Below are 16598 nucleotides of genomic sequence, written 5' to 3'. Positions count from 1 at the left end.
CTACTGGATACAGATTCACAAACTTTTGCCAAGATCTGTTTCTAATATGAAGGCCACGTTTTGAGTTTTCGCAAAAACCAACCAAAGAAGCGTATTTTTTAGCACATATTGTTCCATTGTTTCTCAAAATATTTGTCTCAAAAGATTTCTGGATGCGTTCGACCAAATTCAGGAAACTTTTTCATTCGTTCTGATGAGTGGTTTTAGAAGGCCCGTTTAGTTTTTGAAGTGACGAAAATCGCTAGCCATCTACTCGCAGTTTCAGTAAGGCAACAAAGCCAGAATAAAGGAGAACAATCGGATATGAATTCGATTATTTTCTCAGTCGAATAAAGATCAGTGAAGAATAATGCATTTGATTATGCCATCGGTGACATGTGGCAAACAAATTATTAAATACAATACAGGAATAACTATAAGGAATATCTCGAACAAACGGTCTACGTACGTTGCGGATTTTCTAGAAACGCGCAAACGGGATACAGCTGCTTTATGTCCGGTTCCTACGAGCAAACGGTTAGCCTGCTGCTAACATATAGTACTCGGATTTTGCAGTTCCTTGGTGGACATCCTTACACTATTTGACAGTTAACTTATTTGTGAGCTTCGGTCAGATCATGCTACATCAAATTTATTGCGTTCTGTCTCTCGCTAAATCACATGCCGATCCCAATCAAACCTCATGTGCACCGTATCGATATTTTGGAAAAGGAAAATCGATTTTGGTCTAGTTTCACATTCATTACTGACAGCAGCACAACTACGACATAATTCTACTCTACAATATAGAAATCAGTCTGATAACCGACATTTACGCGAATCGACGTGAGGTACGGTTGTTACGTTAGGGCTGTACGGAAACCGTAAAAAAAAAAGTCATGCAAAGAAAACCTTTAGGCAAATTTTCTAATTTTTCACAGCTCTGTTTTTTAAATGCACACCGTTAGAATCCTTTTGGGGTAATTTCTAGGCTGCCATTGTTTTAAAAATAATAGATAACAAATCTTGAAATCATGTTCACATCACATTCCAATTTCATTATATAGTAGCCGTTTGCAAAACATAGGGAGAATCCCTCGCATACCTGAAAAAACCTAGGTTCTAGTCTGTATTAATCTTAGGTAGAACCAGTTTTAACACTAAATGCCAGTTTGCCAAAACTGCTTCCGGGAAGATCTAACAAATTACAGTCATCCCACGCAGAGCGCGATAACGTCCCGTAGTCACTATATAGTCAAGAGAAACTTAGACCATACATGCAAGAATAATATCCTGTCATATTTCGAGATCTAGGAACTAAAACAAAATGCAACAGAGAATGGCACGGGGATATATTTCGAAACGCGGAGACTATTTAGCTGAATGTCACATATTACTCAAGCTCATTACGTAAAGTAGTCTAAACGTAGAGGAAAAACAGCAATGCCTCATCTCCGTATACGTTATGTATTACTGTGAACAGCACTCTGTCTAGTGTTCTCCGAATTTAGATACAGACGTTTCCGTTGTAACGTGGGCATCTCATTACTACTTTTGTAAGTTATCGATGTGTACTTCAGAGAGGGAGTAAGTTATATTGCTGTTCAACAACATTTGGTGTTGCTGTGGCACAGTCTTTGCCTTTGCTCAGCTTTATACATTCTTTATTGAAGTGTTGTAGGTGAGGAAGAATTCAGCGATGCTCTGTTGACGTGTGATCTTATCTGTTAAAGGACACCAAGGATGAATATGATGTCCATAAAGAAAGGCGAATAGAATAAGTTTTGAATAAGGTTTCTTTGAAATGATTATTGTCAGCTAGTTAACTTCATTGGAGCTGAGAGAAAGCCCATCAACTTCCCTGAATCATGCGTTACGGTGTCAACTGACTAACGTGTTTGGTTTCTATAGAAATTCTCTGTTAACGTTGTGCTCTTTTCAGATCATCGTTCACTTTGTTGAGCAAGCATTTTTCAGACCAATATCATGTTTGGAGATCACGCAAAATTTTATTGTGGCTTTTTCGATTCATACGAAATCTAGAAGAGAAGCTACCTGTTTGCTGTTTGCTATTGTGCTTTTGGAAATCTGCATTGACGCTGTTACGACACGAGCTAAGGGGAAAGTTATTTTAGGGTCAGATAATTGTTGCACTTTTTTCCTCTCTTTTAATTCCTTCATTAGCTATTTTGCCTCCTCATTGGTTTTAGTGCATGTGAGAGTGCCTGTGCGATAGAGTGATTGTGTGGTCATTTTGAGTGCATGCGTGAAGGACAGTTTTCGTTCTTATCCCCATTTGTTTATTTTAATCACTGTTAGGGCGCTGATATCCTCGCCGTTGGGCGCCCATAAGATCCCCAAACCACACACACACACACACATTCACACACACACACACACACACACACACACACACACACACACACACATACACACACACTCTCACACACTTTTGCCTTTAATATCAAGACAAGTTGTATTCAGGCTAATTACAGATCAGTTCAAATTAAGTTCTTTTTAGTCAAAGGTTAACAGATGAGTTTAAGATGTATAACAGTTTGAGGGTACATAGTTTTGATAATACGTAGATTTTTTATAGAGTGATAGATAAATTTGGTCTAAGTTCAGTACAGAAAAATGAATTGGGGAACTTACAGCCTTGATACCAATATTTATTCTCTACGAATGAGAGTGTATACAGCCGTATTTCACCGATAGGCGCCATATCATTTGCTTTAGAAGAAACAAAAAACTGCGTTCCATCCTCATCTGGTGACGGCTCTTCCACTAACACAAATATCATAATTTCATTGATCAGGAGGATAAATTATATATTTTGCATAGTATTCACGTTTGATTCTCGACATCAGCAGAGACGCTTGATCAATGATTGTCATACTCTTAGCGTGCCACAGAATAACCCGTCCGCATACGCGTCCCATAGTACATCCCATATCAAACGGAAGAAATATACGAGGCCTGTCCAGAAAGTAAGTTCCGATTGATGGCGAAATGGAGACCACAGTGAATATCAGAAATGTTTTATTTGTAACAGTTAGCTACACCTTCCATCTACTTCTCTGCGTAGTCGCCGTTCTGACTTAGACATTTAACGTAGCGTTGTACCAACTTTTCAATACGCTCATCTTAGAAGGCAGCCGCTAGTGCTTTCCGCCAATTCTCCACGCTGGCCTACAGCTCGTTGTCTGTGCCAAAATGTTGTCTTCATAGACAGCGGTTCATGTGACCAGAGGGAGACAATTACGGGCTGTATTGTGGGTAATCAAACATTTCCAATTGAAAACGATGCAGGAGCATCTTCAATGCCCCAGAAGAATGCGGCTGAGAATTATCTGGAAGAAGAAACAGCACGACAGTTATGTAATTTTGGGTGCATAGCTTCAGGCGAAATTTCTCACCAGGCCCTCGTACATGGCAGGAGGTACTATTTTCTAGACATCTTTACGCGCTCACTTGAGCTCAGAAATGAGAAGTGCGACACGATGCTATCTGGGGTCATAGTAGCGACACTGCCCAATACATCTGTGCAACGCTTTATCGGATTTTCACAGTCGTTTCCATTTCGAGACCGATAGGAACTTACTTTCTGGGCGCTCCTCTCATGTACTCTGTTACGGACTTATAAATACATCTAATGTTGTTATATCAATAAGTTCGCTTGGTAAATAATTAGCCATCCTTTTTAAATGAGAATACTGGTCACTTTCAACGTTATAGATACTGTAGAATCCGTACCAGGCTGTAACGGTGTAGATGAAATCAAAACCACAGTGGCTGAAGGACGGTTTTTTGTGGAGAACGACGAGTCACAATTGTGACTCTTTTCAAATATTGCAAAGCGTCAAGTTGACTGACACCTCGATGTGACGTTTAACATACAGCGTCTAGTGCAGGTAATTCAGACCGGAGCCATTACGTGATGTTTCAGGGATGTACTTCGTCCCACTTTCTAACGTGAACAGGAATCGGAATGTACTTTCCAGCATTCTCTGTGACAAAGTGTTGCCCGTTCTTCTTCTAGAAGAGTAGGCAGTGGACACGGCTACCTTTTTAGAAATGACAACAATGAAGTTCACGTAGCTGCAGGGATACGTTACTGGTTTAATGCTCAGGCTCATTGTCAACTTTCGACTCGTCCGTCCTGTGACCCCATCTAAATCGCGTGTAGAATGTTTAGGATTATTCGGAACAATGAGTGAAAATCAACGATGAACATGTATAAAATATGGTGTAAACAAGGCCACATTTATGGTAGAATAATACTGTTTCTATCGTTATTGTTCATAAACTGCAGTACTGTGGCCAGTACACGACTTTTTGCCGTAATCTCTTTAGAGCTGTCCACTGTAAGTCTACACATATTCGTGAATTATAAAATCGTACGGTATGCCATCAATTAAGAGTACAAAAGGTTTCAACGTGGCTTGCCAACGTGGCTTGCCGTTCTTGCAGGATCTTTTTCCGGCCGCGGAGTTGTCAGAGATTGTATTTTACCTGATTTCTGATACTCACGTTACACTCGTGAAATGGTGGTACTGGAAAATCCCTACCTCATCACAACTTCGGAGATGTTGTGTCCCATCGTGCGCCGGCTATAACATCATGTTCAAACTCAGTTAAATCTTGATAGGCTGCCATCGCAGCAGCAGTAATCGATCTAAAACTAGATCAGACATTTGTTGTCTTATAGAGGCGTTACCGACCACAGCGCCGTATTCTGCCGGTTTACACATCTCTGTATTTGTATACGTATGCCTACACCAGTGTCAGTGGCATCTCAGTGTATGTGTTGAGTGGAAGATTAAACATTAGGAGACTGAACGTTCGAGGCATTTTCCAAAGTTCTCTGAGTCGAGGAACTTATAACGGCTACAGTTGGACTCACTTCACCTGCGAATGAAGCATATACTTAAAAGACAGACAGCACAACCTCATTCGATGCTGTTGAATAAAGCATATTCATTAAAGACAGACAGCACAACCTCAATCGAAGCTGCTATTACACTATCCGAAAATATGAAGCAGTTAGAAGCGGAGGAGGAAACAGAATTACACATTACTTGTTGAGAAGGTGTTGATGTGATTTAATTGGTTACAAAGAACTTTCCAGTATGAGCCTACTTCTCAATATGACACTGCACCCCCTCTGGCTTGAATGCATGCACTGATTCTGTTGCTACGAGTGCCTAAGGACGTGTTATATCCTCTGCGGAGGCAAACTGGCACGCAACTGTTCTAATTGGTGCTTGGTATCCCAGATACAGACGCGGGGATAGAGGTGACTTCCGATCTGATACCAAACATATTTATCAGGGTAGTTTATTGGTATCTCACTGACCACGGTTGTACCATAACATAACGCAGACCGTTCTAAAACACATGGCAAGTATGGACGAGCACTACCGAGTTGAAAAGTGGCACCACGATACTGTCACTTGAGACGTACACATGAGCATACAGCCTGTAATGCGAAATAGCACTGAGCCGACAGAATTCCCCCACTCGTTACCGGGCGTGTGACCTGCTCATATCCAATGACTCCCCACATGGCAGCACAAGGAAAACCGCGCTTGGCCTCTCCAAAACGTTAGAAGAATGGGACAACAGCACAGGTCGCCGCTAAACTCGCTGAAAACTGTGAACTGGGGAAGTGCGGAAGTGCGATTCATGACGAAATAGAATACGACGCCATTTTCCAGAGGTCTATGCCCTCCCCCGCCCCCCCCCCCCCCCCAATCACCTGACCACTCCAGATACAGCCGTTTGTGCTGTGGTGGTAACGGCAGTCTATGTATGGGATGGAAATTCCCTAGTCCGGTAGAACGACGTTTCAAATCCGCGTCCGGCCATCTTGATTTAGGTTTTCCATGATTTCCCCAAATCGCTTCAGGCAAATGCCGGAATGGTACCTTTGAAATGGCATTGTCGGCTTCCTTCACCATCCTTCCCTAATCCTATGTCACCGATGACCTCTCTGTTTAGTCCCCTCCCCCAAATCAACCAACCAGAATCAACCTTAGTCCAACTGCGCCAAGTCTCCGATCAATGGTGCAGGATGACACAGGATGATGCATGCTGTCCTTTACCTGTTGCCGCATGGCAACTGCAGATGTAAAAGTCTTACAACGTGCTTGGCGCATAGTATGGTAATCCTCACATGTGGCCTTCTCATGTAGTCGACCTGAACCTTGACGACGAGTATCCGAATTCCCAACAAATTTGGATATTGCATGCTTCGACCAGCAGGCCGAGTGGAGACCAAAAGAGAGTTGCTGTGAAAGCGGTCTCAAACGAGCACGCGGCGTCTCCGCAGTCAACATCTCACGCTGTTCAAGCCGCTAATACATCTTACCAAGCCTGATAAGAACATTAAACATGAACAAGACTAATGCACAGAGGTGGCAGCTGTATCTGTCACAGGGAATTTCAATTCCAATTATTTATAATCTACCAAAGCTGTGTATATATACGACGTTACGATTACATTGACATCTGACCATGTATCTGGGTGCTTCACTTTTTTGTCAGGTAGTGTACATCTTTCTTCGGTACATTAAGCAGCATGCTCATGGATCATAAAATACCAGTGGTAGCCAATTTAGTATGCAACCACATCGATGTACTGTGGAAACCAGTAATTAGGATACTGTTACAAGTCGTGGTGTTCAGGTTGTATACCCACAATTGGGTTCAAAAATGGATCTAAGCACTATGGGAATTAACATCGGAGGTCATCTGTCCCCTAGACTTAGAACTACTTAAACCTAACTAACCTAAGGCCATCACACACAGCCATGTCCGAGGCAGGATTCGAACCTGCGACCGTAGGAGCAGCGCGGTTCCGGACTGAAGCGCCTAGAAGGCGCTGATGTAACGGGCTGAATGTACGCCTTTCGGGCTGCCTGCAGAGAGGGAGAGCTTTTTCATACAATCGTCCAGCCTCAAGGGCACTACTATTTGCTGTGCAATATATGACATGCATGTCAGCCTACTCTTCGTTGGTGTAACCTCTGTCCGTGGTGCCTTCACGCATGTGACTGATTGTGAGGCTGGTGTGGCACAGGAGACGGAAAGGGAACTTCTTGCGCTTGAGTAAACAAACAGATAGTCGATCCCAAATCTTGAAAGACCAACGTAAATGCCATGGTACCCAGGAGCGTTTACGGTTGGTTCTCAACTCGAATTAATACGGTACTTCGGCAACAGTTGATTTCGGGACGCATGTTTATTGGAGCTTTTTAGCTAATTTTGGGCAGTATTTTGCATGTGAGAATTATTGAACTTCACTTGTGAAATATCCTGTAGAAAACTGCTCTATCATGCCAGGAGAGCTCAATAATGACGACTGCAGCAACGGTGATGATAATTGTCCAGAAATATCTGAGCATGAACTACGTTCCCCAAAATCTCACAAAACGTCAGAATCATTTATTATAGCCACTTGCCAACTTCCTCTAACCAAAAAGTGGGAGCAAATTGATGAAATTCTCAGATGATATTTTTGGAAGTTATGAACTTCTCAGATGTTTTTATGAGAATATAGAAGACAAAGTAAACTTTAAAATCTGTCTGAATGAGCTGTCGAAACCACCGTTACGTGGAAGCATATCCCTAAACTGCCACATAACATGTTTCGTAATGTTATATCCTCCAACCAACGGTCATTTTAGCCGACCCTTCAACGCTGCACAATAATCACACACTAGTATTCATTGCTACCAGTGACTGCCCAGCTGTTTTACATTTCCTGCTTCCCTTTTATTATGGTGAACGCCTGTCGTTTTCTACAATTGAGGAAAGAGCTTTTTCTAGCTGGCCTGCAACAAGGGCTTTAACTAAAAAGGATTGCTCAGACAACCCTCGGCATGATATAAGCAATGAACCGACTTTAGACGGAAAATTTCGGGACTTATGTCGCAAAATTATTGCACTATATGATATACATGCTCCTCAACGCAAGCCCCAAGAACATTTCTGACGCAGTAGCGAGTATGAACGCAGATCTTTGCTCTGTTTCTCGATGGGCGCAGAACCTAGGTCTGAAACTAAACCCCAAGGAATCCCAGGTCATACTTATATCTCATCCAAAGTTAATCAGCCGGTACTTTCGCGAAACAGTCCCTCAAATACTCCTCAATGGTATCCAACTACCATACCAAAAAACAGTAAAGGACCTTGGAATAATCTTGGATGAACACCTAAACTGGGAAGAACGAACAGTCACAGCTTGCCGGAAATCGCTCTCCTCCCTACAAGCAATTCTAAAATTTAGAAAAATATTTCCAACCCATGTTAAACAAAAATTTGTCCAAATACAAGTTTTGCCTAATCTTTAGTACTGTGATGTAGTTCAACACGACACAAATAGTGAAAATTCGAGATGCCTCGAGCTAGTGATGAATGCCTGCGTTAGATACGTGTGCAATATACGGTTTGTAACGCCGGAAATGCATATCCTCCTATTTCCATCTATTGTACTATTATTTTTTTTCCTTGTTTTGTTACCTCAAGATATGATATTTCTGTCTCTTTATATATTGTAATTGTTTTACTGTTTGTATATATATATTTATGCACTCATGTCGATGTATAATTGGTTTGTTTCGTAAATATTATTTGTATTTTTAAGCTGGGTCTTGCCTAGGGAAAACTGCTATCGAACGATTACATCGATGGGTCGTGTGAAGAATCAAAGTGTGTAGGATCTTTGGGTAGTGAACTCTGCCGCGTGGAGCACGGGCAGAGAGAGTCTGGCTGGAGTAGCGAGTGGAGCAGGTGTGTTGTGTGACGCTCCCGCGAGTTGCCGCGCTTTCGGGGTTTGGCAGCATGTAATTGCGCTCGACTCTCGATGATAGTTTCTGACATGGTGTCGCGGACGGGAAGCATTAGCTGGCGCACATTAAGAGCCCGTTTCGCCTGGTGACCGTGTCGAGAAGAAGGCGCGCCAACATCCAGCTTCTGCAACAGCAACGGCCGACAATGAGTGACTGTCGCCACCTCCTCGATCGACGGCTTCAAACCTTCAATCAACCAACAAGGAAGACTAAAAGCACGTAAAGTTTCAGAACTGTATGGCAGACCTCAGCTTTTCAAATTGTTCCATTTGCCTCGCAAAATTACAGCAACTTAGCATGAACCTTTGTTGCTCATTGTCCCAATTGCATTGCCAAGCAGGGTCCCTTCCTTTTCCGAAATGAGCCCGAGGGTCGTTGAAATTCAAACGCCAGCATCATTCGATTTCACTGCTTTAATTTCAAAGTTCAGCTGGCTACAATATTTAGATTGCACAAGCACAAATTAAGAGTGCGAGTTTTGTTACCGTATTTTAGTTACCTGTGACTGCAGCTCAGCTTGGTACGTACTAAATTTTACTATTGTTAATTGTTCAGAATCATTTAATCCAAGTTCAAAGTTAATTCTCTTATTTCTAAATTGCGTGGATTCAAGTAGCTTTTGAAATGATTGTTGAGGTTGTCCAAGACTAACCTTATTTTACTGAATGTCGATGTGCTTCAGAAAGAAAGCTCACTATTAACTTCAGTCACTAAATGAACTTTCGATTTTCCAGTTTTATTAATTCTTTTGCTAAATTAAGTCAGAGTGTAGCGAAATTTATTACTTCTGACAAACTTTCAGTTTTCACACTACACGTGTCAACCTTCTGTTGCCACGCTTCTAGTGCTAATTATATGCGTAATTACCTTTCTTTTTCAGTTACTATAGTAATTGTCCTTAGGACTGGCGACCGTAATTTCCCCCAAATCTCAAATATCTAATTACCGCTAGTTAATTGTTAACGTAACGGCCGCACATTTACTTTCTTCATTAACTTTACCCCTTTTCAAAATTAATTTCCACCAGTTTCATTTGCATTTTTCCTTTCATTTAGATATAACCCTTTCCTCCCTCTTTACCGACAGATTAACTTCGGTGACGATTGCTTTTCCCAAATTTCCATTAGGTACACGCGGTTTAATTTTTCACTGTCATTAAGGTCGATAAGTTTGGGGGAGGTTACACGTGGCGACCTGGTGACAGGACAATCTTCGGATTTGAGGTTCTTCTGGACACGAATTTTGTATGTTGCAAATCTCGTAACAAAGTACTGGTTACGTACAGGCCTTTACGTCAGCGAGAATAAGTAGTGGGAGTAACCCAAATTATATTTGAGATTTGGCATTTATATTGAAAATTATTAAAATGAGTGAAGGCAACAATTACCAAAATTTGGTAGGCTTGGATAAGGAACAATCGGTCGAACAGTGGGGAACGCGCACCGCGGTACCCATTGTTCAGGGACAAGCGGCTAGCATGAAAGACGCGACCGCCGAAACGCAACAAAGAGCGGAAATGGAATTCCACACTTTAGAAAATATTTCGGAATCGGAAGTGAAAATCAAATCTGAATCCCTTGATGACGAATACGGGGGGACAATTAAAGAGGAAGCCGCTACGGAAGTAAAACCGGTAGTTTCCGGGAATTTAACTGATTTATTGAATGTTTTGATTAACGAAATCAAGAGTCAATCGGCCAAGCAAGAAGATCACGCTGCCAAGCAACAAGCTCAGTCTGAAAAATTTGAACGGATGCTAGACAATCAGAACAAAGGTATTAACGTTGTTATCAACAATGTTGGAGTTGTTAACACAAAAGTTGATAAAGTCAAAGAAGATATAGTTGTAATTAATACCGAAATCGGTAATCTTAAACAGGAAATGATAGGCGTTCAGGCGGAAATTGCGATCATAAATACTCGTTTTAATTCCGAAATTAGCAGAATCGAGAAAAGTGTAGGAGAATCAGTTGCTCCGATCATCGAGAATAAGGTGACGGAACAAATTCAATTAGTGAAAAAAGAGGATCAAAAGAAGGTGGAAACTTTAAAGGCTTTAGTATCCGAAGTAGATACCAAAGTGACGAAGCAGGCTAATACCTGCGAAGAGAAAAAAAGGAAAGTAGAAACGCTTGCGACAACCACTTGCCAAGTAATTACGAGAGTGTCGGAATTAGAAAAGAAACTTGACGAAAAACAGAGCTATGTGCCAATCTATGCACATAGTTCGGAATTGTTGACGAAAGAGGAGCGGTTCGACGCCTTGAAAAAAGGCGGTATACACCCGACGGATTTCATTAAAAATTGTGAAAGAGTGTTACCCAGATCATGGACTAATGAGAGAAAAATTAATGCGATTATTGATGTGTTGGCTGGTGATGCCAAGCGTTGGGGCTTAAACCTCAACATTACGGACCTGACTTTTGACGAATTTAAAAATTTGTTTCTGGCAGAATACTGGTCAGAGCAAAAACAGCAAAGTGTCTGGCGCGAATTTGTCGTATCGAGGCCTTTCGATGCGAATTCGCGCAGTTCGATGAAGGAGTTTTGTGAGGGCTGGATCCGCAAGTTGGAATACTTGCGTGATCGCCGCACGGAATCCGAAATAGTCTGGGAACTCTACAAAAAGCTTCCAGATGATACAAAACGCTACGTAGGAAGCAATTACAGAACAATAAATGATTTCCTGGATAGAGTGGAGGACGAGGACAACTGGCGCAATAATCGCGACAGTGGTAGAGGCCGTGGTAACAACAACGGGTACCACAGCAACCACAACAACGAAAACCATGGGAATAATGCATACCGCAACCATGGCAGCAATAACAATAATGGTTCGGATTGTAATAACAATCGGTACAATGCAAATAATAACTGGAATGACGGAAACCAGTATCATACTAACGTGATACGGGCTTCACAGAATAGTAATAGCGCCAGGGGTGTGATCAGCCGCCTCAGCAGCATCCGGGGACCGTATCTGCTGGGACGAGACAGGGAAACCATTAGCCGCGCCGGTGAGGGGCCGACCGGGCGTGGAGAAATTTTGGCGGCCCAATAGCAGGAGAAAACCCAGGTGTCGTCGATATGAAAATTCCGTGTGGAATAATCAACGGCGGGAGAGTGTGCCAGTGTTAGGAGAAAGGAGTGCGCCCACAAGTAGTTGATCAGCTGTATACACGGCAGTAGGAAGTACATTCACTGTCAGTGAGAACAATTTAAGTAGTGTTCCGGAAATCGATTATAAAGTGGCAGCTGTAATACCACAAGCGGAACTGGAGATTGAGTTTAAGAATGATTCGCAAGTGTTGAAAGAAGATCAGATGTTGGATAAAACGTCCGTCATCGAGCGAGGGGATGCAGAGAGGGATGAGGTCTGGTTAAGGCAGTTCGGTCGCTTATACGACGAACTAAGAGATTATAGGGGCCTGTACGGGAGAAGTGTTTATGGGGAGCGCGGGCAGGATTTGCCGCGTCTCGTCCCGCAGGAAGATAGTGATTGTGAAGTGATAGAAAGTTCTGGCCCTAACCGGCAGACTTTACTAGAAATAGTTGATGTTAAGGGGGAGCACGAGCAAGATGCGTCGTGTTTCGTCCCGCAGGAGTTGAATGTTGAAGTAGTAACGGAAAGTTCTGGCCCTAACCGGCAGACTTTACCGAAAGTTGTAGTGGTAGAAGTAGCCGACCCATCCGACGCGAACATTCAGTTTAAACATTGCGAGAGTGTTAAGGAGAAAGATTACGAAAATTTTAGTGATAGCCGGACACAATTGGTAGAAAAGCACATAGATTACAGCGTGTATGAGGTTAGAGCTGACATTATACGGTCAGACGATAGCAGTGTGGGTTGCGCAGATCTAGAGGAAGTAATTGCAGATACTACTGGGCACATTACTCCAGATAGATTGGCAGATGAGATCAATCTGGCCAAAGAGGAATCAACAAAGGTGACAATTATTGAATTGATAGCAAAGCAACACTCACTAGTTGACAAGTTACAGGAAAAGGTTTCGGTATTGGAGGCGAAGCTAGAGACTAAGCATCAGGACAGACGTGTTGAAATTAAAACTGTATGTGAACAGAGGCTGAAAAAGCCGCCAGATAAACCGGATTTAGGATCAAAGCCGGATGGTTTTTTCTGGAATGACCTGGATATAGACGAGGATTTACTGTGGGAAAATAATGAAACAGTCGAGGACAAGTGTAGACAGATAGTAGTGTCTGTTAATATGCACGACCTACAACTAAACGCGATGATGGACACCGGTGCAGAACTGAGTGCTGTATCTGGGAAAATATTTGAGTTACTGAAAAACAGACCCGGCATCGTAGTTATGCCAGTAACAGGAGTGAAAATTATCGGTGCTACTGGGAAGGCCAGTAAACCGGTCACAAAACAGATTTTTGTCAACTTCGAGACATGTGGGGCACAATTTGAGCAAGAGTTTGTCGTCGTGCCAGACTTAACTACGGAGGTAATTATCGGGTTAGATTGGCTATTAAAGTACCGTGCAGTGATTAATTGCGAAAGCAAAACTTTGACATGCACGTCCCAAGATAAAACAATAGTAGTTAGTTTTGACGAGGCAGGAGATGGTGTGCATAGGCAATACCAGCCTATACGCATTGTTAACTGGCCCAATGGTATTGACGTAGGTATGAATTTGAACTACTGTAATGTGAGGAATCTCGGCATTGACAATGGTATAGAAAGTGAATTGGAAATTATTGTAGACGGTGTGTCAAACGTAACACACGAACAAAGACGAGGCCGACTTTCCCGTACCTGTTGCAATCACAACCATAGGGCATGGGGCAATATGTAGCAGTATTTGAGAGAATTATGAACACGTTGAGACATGAATCGACGGGATTTTCTCCAGAGGAAATCCTGTTGGATGACAGAAGTAAAAGTTTAGTGGAAGAGATAATCAAATTCCCTCCACGGATTGACATTAGTATTGGTGTGAAAAAAGATCGTTTGCGAGAAGTAATGAAGCTTAAAGCCAATGCTCGCATACGTCGTCATGACGCTAAAGCGCGTTTTGCTGAGTTTGCGATCGGAGACTTAGTACTTGTAAGAGCTCATGAGAAATCGAGCGAGATAGACAATGAAATCTCTAAATTTAAGTTTGTTTATAATGGACCATATAAAGTCATTGGTATACCTCACACAAATGCTTATTGCTTAGAGTATCCAAGCTCTGGAAAGCTATTAGGTATACGAAACATTGTAGACCTGAAATTGTACCAACATAGGATCGATTAATACCACACAATGGGTAATTTGTACAGTATGTAAATATAGAGTGTAAGATTTAAGGTTTGCTAGATTGCCATGCTTTTGCCTGACCAAGAGGACATTAAAGAAGTTGTAATTAATAAGTAATTAATTTTGACTAAATGATTTAAGAGAGAGTGATTATTTATCAATTGAAAAATCCAAGCTGCTAGTTTAAGTTTTCAGCTGAGTCACAGTAGAATAAGCAATGTAAAAATGATTTTGTAACTAGCTGTAAGATTTCATGAATATGTGTTTTACTAGTCATTGCCGATGTACTTAGACGCTGTTTTAAGTTTCAGGCTAGTACATGCGTGTGATGATGGACTGTGTTGAGTTATCCACTGTGATAGTGTTAATGGACTCCTTGAAATTACTTGGGAGTCAGTTTTTCCCAAAGAATTCAGTGAGGCGGACGTTCTGGAAATGCCGTTAGACAGGCGAGTGAGATCAAGCGTGCCGCACAGGCGGGCGCAACAATACTGACGAGGCGGAGCCGCTGTCGGCTCTTGTGCCGCCGTAGGCTCTCCGTGCCGCTCTCGGCATTCTTTGTACTTGCGGGTAAGAAAGGCGGAATAGTTTTTCTTCCTGGACAGCTGATGTGAAAGAATTCTGCTGTCAATATTTATGTTTTTTTTTCGATCTACTGAATATTATTTTCTTGTTTAGCGTTAAGTGGAATCTCATGACGAGATAATAATTATGAAAAGGATATATAAAATGTGTATTCTATGTAATTAATAATTAATTTGCGTATTTTGATCTACCTTTTTTTATGACCATGTACTCTGATTAATTTTGTAAATAGTATTCCATTTCATGATAGTGTTACGGATTTTGACGATTTTGGAATAGCTAAACCATTTTCTATATCTTCTATGAATTTTAATATGTTGTCAACCTGTTTTATTTTGTGCAAGATGACAGAGTGGAATAAGATTAGGAGTGTCTCCACTCAGTAATTATGGTCTAAAAATTGATTTATGATTAATTAGACGAATGCTAAATTTTGTTGATGTTTTGAGCATATGCATTTCCGCTGTTTCTTTTTTGGGACATTTTCTGAGTCTGTTTACGTTACACGAACATCCTCAGACAATGTGGGCACGTGTAACGCCGGAAATGCATATCCTCCTATTTCCATCTATTGTACTATTATTTCTTTTCCTTGTTTTGTTACCTCAAGATATGACATTTCTGCCTCTTTATATATTGTAATTGTTTTACTGTTTGTATATATATATTTATGCACTCATGTCGATGTATAATTGGTTTGTTTCGTAAATATTAATTGTATTTATACGCTGGGTCTTGCCTAGGGAAAACTGCTATCGAACGATTACATCGATGGGTCGTGTAAAGAATCAAAGTGTGTAGGATCTTTGGGTAGTGAACTCTGCCGCGTGGAGCGCGGGCAGAGAGAGTCTGGCTGGAGTAGCGAGTGGAGCAGGTGTGATGTGTGACGCTCCCGCGAGTTGCCGCGCTTTCGGGGTTTGGCAGCATGTAATTGCGCTCGACTCGCGATGATAGTTTCTGACATGGTGTCGCGGACGGGAAACATTAGCTGGCGCACATCAAGAGCCCGTTTCGCCTGGTGACCGTGTCGAGAAGAAGGCGCGCCAACATCCAGCTTCTGCAACAGCAACGGCCGACAATGAGTGACTGTCGCCACCTCCTCGATCGACGGCTTCAAACCTTCAATCAACCAACAAGGAAGACTAAAAGCACGTAAAGTTTCAGAACTGTATGGCAGACCTCAGCTTTTCAAATTGTTCCATTTGCCTCGCAAAATTACAGCAACTTAGCATGAACCTTTGTTGCTCATTGTCCCAATTGCATTGCCAAGCAGGGTCCCTTCCTTTTCCGAAATGAGCCCGAGGGTCGTTGAAATTCAAACGCCAGCATCATTCGATTTCACTGCTTTAATTTCAAAGTTCAGCTGGCTACAATATTTAGATTGCACAAGCACAAATTAAGAGTGCGAGTTTTGTTACCGTATTTTAGTTACCTGTGACTGCAGCTCAGCTTGGTACGTACTAAATTTTACTATTGTTAATTGTTCAGAATCATTTAATCCAAGTTCAAAGTTAATTCTCTTATTTCTAAATTGCGTAGATTCAAGTAGCTTTTGAAATGATTGTTGAGGTAGTCCAAGACTAACCTTATTTTACTGAATGTCGATGTGCTTCAGAAAGAAAGCTCACTATTAACTTCAGTCACTAAATGAACTTTCGATTTTCCAGTTTTATTTATTCTTTTGCTAAATTAAGTCAGAGTGTAGCGAAATTTATTACTTCTGACAAACTTTCAGTTTTCACACTACACGTGTCAACCTTCAGTTGCCACGCTTCTAGTGCTAATTATATGTGTAATTACCTTTCTTTTACAGTTACTATAGTAATTGTCCTTAGGACTGGCGACCGTAATTTCCCCCAAATCTCAAATATCTAATTACCGCTAGTTAATTGTTAACGTAACGGCCG

Source organism: Schistocerca serialis, chromosome 8, assembly GCF_023864345.2.
Source record: "Schistocerca serialis cubense isolate TAMUIC-IGC-003099 chromosome 8, iqSchSeri2.2, whole genome shotgun sequence".
In the NCBI taxonomy this organism is placed as follows: Eukaryota; Metazoa; Arthropoda; class Insecta; order Orthoptera; family Acrididae; genus Schistocerca; species Schistocerca serialis.
Note: the sequence above shows the minus strand (reverse complement) of the source record.